The sequence below is a fragment of the Ictidomys tridecemlineatus genome, unplaced genomic scaffold (assembly GCF_052094955.1).
Source record: "Ictidomys tridecemlineatus isolate mIctTri1 unplaced genomic scaffold, mIctTri1.hap1 Scaffold_218, whole genome shotgun sequence".
In the NCBI taxonomy this organism is placed as follows: Eukaryota; Metazoa; Chordata; class Mammalia; order Rodentia; family Sciuridae; genus Ictidomys; species Ictidomys tridecemlineatus.
Window position 1 is genome coordinate 239,507 of NW_027521881.1, and position 8,941 is coordinate 248,447.

The 8,941-nt window shown below is 35.1% G+C and overlaps 1 pseudogene; it reads left to right on the top strand.

Annotated features, from left to right (window-relative positions):
• Positions 1 to 4,318: 4,318 nt before the first annotated feature.
• On the top strand, positions 4,319 to 5,506 carry LOC144373046 (coiled-coil domain-containing protein 71L-like; annotated as a pseudogene).
• The last annotated feature ends 3,435 nt before the right edge of the window (positions 5,507 to 8,941 follow it).

The window sequence follows — 8,941 nt, forward strand, 5'->3', positions numbered from 1 at the left end:
CCATTGAGGTAATATTCTAAGAGGAACAAATGCAAAAATGTTTGTTTTTACAGTCAAATACTTTCTAGACTTCAAAATATATTAATAATGCCAAATAACAAAACAACTTATGAGCAAATACATTTAGTTTATATGAATTCAGCAATATACTTTTAGTAATGACAAGGAAAAAAATGACTTTAGATAGCAATGGTGCTCTTCTGTCATCCTGTTTCATGAACATATCCTAAACACTACATACACCTGAAATAGTTGAAGCCTATTGGTGAGTCTTACAGAGTGTGTGCCAGAATGACTTTAAGCTGGACTTGATAGCTTAATTATTTCCTTGAATAAAAAGTTGAAAACTTAATTGCATATTAGTAAGAAACACTAAAGAAGAGTTTAAGAAACTACTAAAATTACCAACTCAGCCTGTTTGTACTAGATGGTTAATTTAAGAAACTTTTAAGGCCAATTTTGACCATACAATTATAAGAGGATTTGTTGCTTTTTAACAACGTCCTGTTTAAGATGATGTGATACTTTAATATTTTTATTTTTAAAAAGCATATACATTTCTTTATGTGTTTTCATGTACATATATCAGTACATGTCAATACAATGATAACCTGTTGGGAGAATACTTAAATATGAAGAGATTGAAATAAGTTAAGTTGAATTTTTATACTTTTTTCAATAGATAGTGTTTTGAGTTTTTTCTTAAATTCATTTTTGCCTTTTGTACATAAAGTTGTTTTTAAAATAGGAGAATAGAAATCATCAAAAAGAAAAAGTCAGTTTATATGAAATCTCGGGTTTGTAGATTTAATATTTGCTTACATATAAAACAGGTTTCAGAAAAACACCTTTATGTGCTTACTGGGTTTTCCTCATTTTTTCAGAATAACCTATTGTATGACACTAGATTTCTGCAAGACCTCTTTATATATTATCTCAGAGCTGTGATTTGGTGGTTCCTCAATCCCAGACCTAGTCCTCCCTCCTTATATCTCATTGTCTCTATGAGACAGCCTTTCTCATTTGTCCTCTTGCTAGTAGACTGCTGCCAAATTACACCCTAACACTTTCTTTTTTGCAGTTCTTTTTCAGCAACTCTAGCCGTGTAGTACCTTTGTCTTTTCTGTATGGCCTTTAACTGATTTTTCTGTGTATTCTCGCTATTCATATTTTGAGACTCTTTGAATTGCATGTTGTCTAGTTATTTCCCTCAGAATTTTATATGATGTATGTGAGCTTATAATTAGTAAGTGATGCAGATTTCCATATGCCTATACTGAGGTCAAGACCAGAATGTTATGTTGAACATTTTTAGACATTTAGTATGGATTTTATTAGATGATTTTACTGATCTTTTTTTTGGTTCTAATGGCTTTCTTAACTATGTTTAGGAGTGTTTTTTAATCTTTCATAAATTTGATAATATCTTTTGGTCTTCTATTTTAATTAAATTTGACACTTACTTTAGTAGACCTTTAATGAACTCTTCGATGCTCACAAAACAGAAGGTGACATATCTGAGATAGTCTCCAAAGCTGAATAATTTGATCAGATCAAGGTAAGATTACTTGAAGTTTCAGTCAGGTATGTACATTTATTTATTTATGAAAGTTTGAAATTAATTGTTATTCCTAATACAATATAAAAAAGCCATATGGCATATTTGTAGTATCAGCAGTGTTTTCTATTGTACAAGAAAATTCAGTGTTCTAGATAATAATATCACAGCATACCTAACATCATGCTTTGCTTTGTATCCCAAGTCAAGAAATTTAAATAGGTTGTGTATTACCCATATTATAATTTAATGTTATTAACAGTGAAAACTTTAATACTTTGAAATAGTACTTCACAACTTTAAGCTATGAATGCATTATACCATTTAAAAATATATGACTATAACAAATGCATTTGAAGATAATCAAGTTTGCCCTAATCAGTCTGGGCAGAGGTTTTACTCTGGTCAAATAAGAAATGAAACCTCATCAATTGAAGGATGGTGATGTCAGATGACTTAATTTTTGTGTCATATCAAATTTTTATGTGTCAATGGCAACTTTAATATTGGTGATGAACAATAAAATATAATTGTACCCGCCTCAACACAATTTCATATTATATTTTATAATTTACCTATGGGAAAATTACTGGGTTTTAGCTGTACAAGAGTAAAATATTACATTATACTAAAAGGCAACCTTAAAAACATGCAATGTGGTTTTTAAATAAATCAGACCAAATATTACTATAAAAATATTGACTCTTCTAGGTCAGAGAAGAAGAAATAGAGGAGTTAGATGCTCTATTAAAATTTTTTTGTGAACTCTCAGCTCTTGGTGATGTAGAAAATAGTTATGGGAAAATAAACATCTTACTTCAAACTTCCATCAGCCGAGGAGAGACGGATAGTTTCTCCCTTATGTCAGATTCTGCAAATGTTGCACAGGTAAGAATCTTACTCCCCATTTTCTCTTCTTTGTTTATCTCTAGAGACCAAGGAATTAATTCTATTGTTCTGTGAATACATTACTTTGAAAAATTCTATGAACTACAGTTTCTCCTTAGAATTAAATATATTGATTTGTACATCTTTTATGTAACCTGTGCTTGTAAATCAGGACTGGGTGTGAAAGTTAGTGGTTTGTTTGGCTTAGTAACAAATATATCTTATATAAGGCCTAATATATGTATTCCAGTATGATAGGTCTCTGATTTTAAATATTGAGTACTGAAAGAAAATTGTTCCCTAAACCTACAGCTCATTTAATTTATAACTTTTAAAAACTGCTATGGTAAAAAAAAAATTCTTCATATATTTAAACCATCATGTGAAATAAAGTAAGTTATTTTTTGTCTTCTTTGTCTTTCATTTCTTTTCTTTGTTTTGTTTTGTTTTGTTTTTCGTAATACTACAGATTAAACTGAGAGGCTCTCTATGACTAAAATATATCCTCAGTCCTTTTTTATTTTTTTCTTTTAATTATTTATTTTAGTACTAGGGATTGAAACTACAGGCCCTAAATCACTGAACCACATCTCTAACCATTTCTATTTTTTTTTTTTATTTTGAAATAGGGTCTTACTAAATTGCTCAGGGCCTAGCTAAATTGCTGAGAATGGCTTTCAACATGAAATCCTCCTTTCTCAGCCTCTCAGTGTTACCACCACATATTCTAACAAGATTAGAAGAAAAAAATCTTACTGTAGATAAGCTGAAAGATATGAGGAAAGATGAAATAGGTAAGAAGGGGGAAAAAGTGCTTAAATGAATTTTTCTGTGAAAATAAAATATTTTACCAGATATAAAAGTATTGTGAATTTTCATATCATTTAACATAAATTTATTTTCTCTCTTCTTTTTAAATTTGTTTTAGTACATTATATTTTACATTGTTAATTTTGACATATTCATGAATGCATATAACTCAATATAAATTTTGAACCTACATATGACATCTCTTTATTTATGCAAAAGAGCAAAAATCACTCCAAATTTTATGAAGTTATTTAGCAGAATTAGCAATTAAGGCTGGATGTGGGCACACATGCTTATAATCCCAGCAGTTCCGGAGGCTGAAATAGGAGGATCACAAGTTCCAGGTCAGCTTCAGCAACTTAGCAAGACCCTGTCTCAAAATTAAAAAAAAAATTAAATGGGCTAGGGATATTGCTTAGTGGCTTAGCTGCTGGCCCTGGGTTCAACCATCACTACCCGCTCCAAAAAAAATTAGCAATTAAAATAGTTTATATTAGCAAAGTTTTAAGTATTTTAAATGTAGATCCTACCCATAAATGATAAGAATCATTCAGTGATATTTATTCTCATTTTGTTTCTTAATATTGAACCAATTTCAAAAATATGTTATGTATATCAGCAGTATTACAGTAAAAGTTTAAGTGAACAATAAGCTCTACATTCTCCAGAGTTTAAACAAGCTTAATCACACATAGATGCCTTTAAACCCAGTTGTCATCAGTGCATACATAGTATTCAGTGTCTAGCTTTTTGTGTAATATTGAAAAGTTATTCCTAAACATACATTTCCACAAATCCTAACATTTATGGAATAAATGTATAATGCCTTGATTAGACAGTATTGACTTCTGCAGAGGATAGACATTACACATGAAAAGAGTCATTCTGAAGACAAGTAAGGAGGAGGGTTACTGCTGGCCAGAATTCTAAAGAGGAAACTGAGCTCCCTGGCACACCCCAGGAATACCAAGTCTGGGGAGACTGAGACAGGAGGACTGAGGGTTCCAAGCCAGCCTCAGCAAAAGCAAGGCACTGAGCAACTTAGTGAGACCCTGTATTTAAATAAAATTACAAAATAGGGTTGGGTATGTAGGTCAGAGGTCAAGCGCCTCGAGTGGCCTCAGATGCGGCGCAGCATGAAGAGGCGCCAGCGCTGGCCCCTGGCAGCGGCCTCCCTGGGCGGCGGCTTTAGAGCGGGAGGAGGGGCTGGGCTGGAGGCCGGGAGGAGAAGGTGGTGTACTCCTGGTCGCAACTGTCGCTGGCGGACAGCACCTAGGCGCTGGGCGATGCCTTCAAGCTGTTCATGCCCCGCAGCACCGAGTTCATGAGCTCGGATGCGGAGCTCTGGAGCTTCCTCTGCAGCCTCAAGCACCAGTTCTCCCCGCACATCCTGCGCAGCAAGGACCTGCCGAGCCCTGGTGCCTGACCCCCGGAGGCCCCTACCGCCCGCGGCCTGACGCGCCGGCCCTGACGCGCGGAGCCCGGGAGACCGCCGCGGGCAGGAGGGGACCCCCGGCTGCCCCCTCCGCCTCCACCGTCACCGCCACCGCTGCTGCCGCCGCCGGCGGCCCCCGAGGAGTCGTGCCTGGAGAAGCTCTCGGCGCCCGAGCCCTGCTTCGGGGCCGCACCCTGGAGGAGATCTGGAGGGCATCCACCCCGACGCTGACCACCTTCCCCACCATCCGCGTCGGCGGCGACGTGTGGGGCGAGCGCAGCCTGGCGGCGGCGCGATGCACGGCGTGCCAAGTCCTGCGAGTGGACCTGGAACCCGTGGTGAGGCTCCGCCGCTTCCCGGTGCCCCGGGCTTGAGACGCCGCCCCGAGGGCGCCTCCTGCAGCTCCCAGGCCCAAGATGGAGTTTCTGCTTGGAGAAATGAACAAGTGTCAGTCGAGTGTTTACAGTCTCCACCAGGACCGTCCCCTAGTGCACTTTAAGCCAGCGAGGAAGTCCCGGGATGGCCTCCCTGCGCCCCCGGGATGCGTCCCCGCGTCTGGAACTCCGGGACAGGTGTACCCTCTGCCGCCTCCCTGCACTGCGTCTGCGAAGGAGGAGACTGCAGGACTCCCAGGGGAGGTCCCTTTGCTTCCGAACCCCAGATTGAGAAGTCTCCAGGACTATAGGGGCAGATTGGTTTTCTCCCTTTTGGACTCTACCTCAGTGGTCTGGAAGTCCTCCGAAGAAGTCATTCTTTTCCAAAGGAATTTGTTTTCGTGCTTGTGTAATAAAAGCCAGAATTTGCTTGCTCTTTAACCCCCGCCTCCATTTTTCTTTTTGACTGCCACCCCTCTTTCTGGACGGAAGATCAAACATGTTTTGTGGTGTTGCACTAGTTTGTGCTCAGGGTATTCTGAATCCCACTCGTTTCTGAATTTTTACTGAATTTCAAAGCTTTGACCAAGGATTTTTTTTTTTTGAGAGGTTCAAGCTTGACTGTTAGTAATGCAAGAATTTATATGGCTTTGATTTTCATGGGCTCAGTGATTACAAACAAAAGAGATGTAAAGTCCAATTGCTTAACGTTTTAAACTTACTTCCCCAAAGTAGTAGCCTTTATCTATAAAAAGTAAGCATATCAACCAATATGGAAAGAAAATTAGAAAGAAAATTAACATTCACATTATCATCAAGTATTGTTTAAATATAAAAAACAAATTTCATCAAAATATCAACCAGATGCTGTGCAAAGCTTATCAGAGCATTTTATTCTCAACATCATAGTATATCGTGTTTGTTATATATATATTCATCCATATAATTTGACCAAATTAGCATAAATACAAACTTAAATTTTAGAATCAGCTTCTAACATTCAATGAATTTGTCTCATATATACATCTACCTATGAAACATTGAACGTATCTTTATACATATGTATGTATAATATTTACTATAGTATTTTTAGTATACTTGTAGTCCTTAAAATATCAATGATTCTACCCTTAAAATTTTGAAAATTAGAAACCTAAAACATGCAAATTAGGTGCTAAAATTTATCTAATAAGGTGCCATTTAAATGCACATATTTTAATGCATTAAAACTGTGATTAAAAAACTCTGTGAATGAGGATGACAAGAAATTTTTATATTGCCACATTAAGAATATTTCATTTTGTGTTTTTTTTCTGTTGGTAGGAAATCTAATTTCTAATCTCATTCCAATTTTAGGCTACAAAATTGTCATCTTCAAGCAATCTGGAATAACTAAACAAATAAAACCACCTAATAATTAAAAAGTATAATGTTGATATGTGTTTAGATGAAAATATACTGGCAATTCTCATAATGTAGTAAAAATCAAACATACTTGTGTAACATTTGGTAAATGGCTTTAATCTGTTTACTTAGAAATCTTGCCACTTAACTTGCTCTTAATCCAATAATACAATAAGGAAAAAAAAACAATGTAATAGAAATAAGAGAGACATCACAAATTGTGTGTTTATGGATGGTTACTTGTTGTTCATTAACCAGATTTTAGGAGAGTGAAGTAGATGAGCATTTAACTATGCATACACAAATAGAAATATTATGCAACTTTAAATATTAGAAATTATTTTTAAATACAGTGATTTTAAATGCATTTAACCTCCAACAAACATGATTAGATTTTGCTGTTCAACTCATTTGAACTAATACATTAAAAATTATTTCACACAACAAAAAAATCTTATTTAAAAATAGATTTTTAAAAAATTCCTGGCTTTTTTTAATTGCTCTTTTTTAAAACTTCAAGTATGCTTGAGAAACTGACTGTGGATCATGTACACAATGTAGGGTCAATGCTGTATTGAATTTCTAGACCATTTTCAGACTACCTTCTGGCAATGGAAGCATTTTGACCACTGAAACTCCCTATGGGTATATCTAACTATCCTGGTACAATGCACCATTCCCCATTATTGATTCTACAACAAACTGCTGTAGATTATTCATTGATTGAGTGTTTAAATATATTCTTTAGGAGCAAATAGAGGACTAATCTGTAAGCAGTCACATAAAATAAAAAGATCAGCAGAATCTTTACTTCAAAGATGCTTTGAGCTACAGCATTTAATTATGTGCATTCTTTGATTATATTGTGTCATATCCAATAAAAATATGTAGGAATTCTATTTCTTTATATCACTTGATTCTTGCCTGCACTTCATTTTACCATGTAAAGAAATTAACTGATATTCTTGACATTTTTTTCCTCTTATGCCTTGTTACTTTAGTGGACTTGAATGTGTCTAAATGCTTTTTTGGCTTATTTGGGTTATCTGATTTCAGTTTGAATCTGATTGCCCATCTTGAAGTCAATATGGTTCATGTGGACTATTAAATAATGCCGTTTCTAGTTTGTGAAGTAAGATGTAAGAAATATTTTTGCCAAGTTTTCTTTAGCAAAACCTATCTTGCAACTTCTAAAATGTGGAGAAACATCTGATATAGTTGACTAGTATGTTAATAGGAAAGTGAAAGTATTTTATGATTACCTTTGGGCAGAGTGTGAAAAGAAACTTGGCATAGTGGCTTTTATGGTGAGGCATCCATTAATTGTTTCAGAAGTAAGTCTGTAGCTTAGCTTGTGTATAGTTTTTTTTTTTTTAAAGAAGTCCTATTTGTTTGTTCTCTTGCCTTCATTTATATCTCATATGACAAAAGTAGAGGAGGAAGCTAGGAGGAATTTTATCACCTTGATATATTTCTGTTTGATTTTTGACTTTTGGGTGCCTAAATGTGACTGGCACAACAAATAATCTTTTTTGGTATTTTTTACATTCCTTCTTAACAACCAGCAACTCATTTTCTATGTCACTAAAACCAGTAATGTCATGATTCTGAGGGCAAGCTTCATCATTGATAATGCAAAGTGTTGCTGTTGTGGCGTGTATTTATTTTTGTTTGAGTACTCTATTGGACAAGTGTAACTTAAGCTAGTGGCACATACTTGTTGATTTGCTATGAGCAAATGTTAGTACTATTTTTCAAAAAACTCTTCAATAAAATCTTTTAAAATCATTGAATACAAAAAGTCTGAGCAATTTTGAACTCAAAAGGTTTTTTGGTCGTTTTAAGGGTTGGGTTGCCACAGCACTCTTTAAATTGATAATTTTTAATGATTATATATACCTAACATTTGCTTTATTGGTATGTTGAAATATTTTTTTTGATAACTGTTATGTCTTAATTGCATTAGAAAGCAATTGTTTTTAGTGGAACTGAAGTGTTTCCCTGGACAGTTTAATGTGCATATGATTAACATTTACAATTTGGTTGTACTTTGCTTTTTAACTTATTAACTGTAAATAAATTTTAGAGAATAAAAAAAAGAAAAAAGAATTCCAAAGATGTTTAGAGAGGCTGAGATAGTCATTACATTTGTACTCTAAGATAGAGTAGGAAAAAGGGCAGAAAGACAGACTATTAACAAAGTAAGTTGACTGTACACATACTGCACACTTGATGCTTTAAAATATGATCTATTTTCACTTAATTGCTCAAATCAGTTAGTCACATTTGTTTTTTAACAGCCTCTACCCTTGGTATTCCCATATATGTCTGCATTCCAGAACCTGATTATTTTATGTTTTCTAGAAGTGGGCCTGGGTGGATGAGTTGTATTTAATTCAACTAAGTTGTATTTAATTCCTGAAGCATTTCTCATGATTTTAGAGTTCTAAAGTAGACCGTGAATAAACCAGT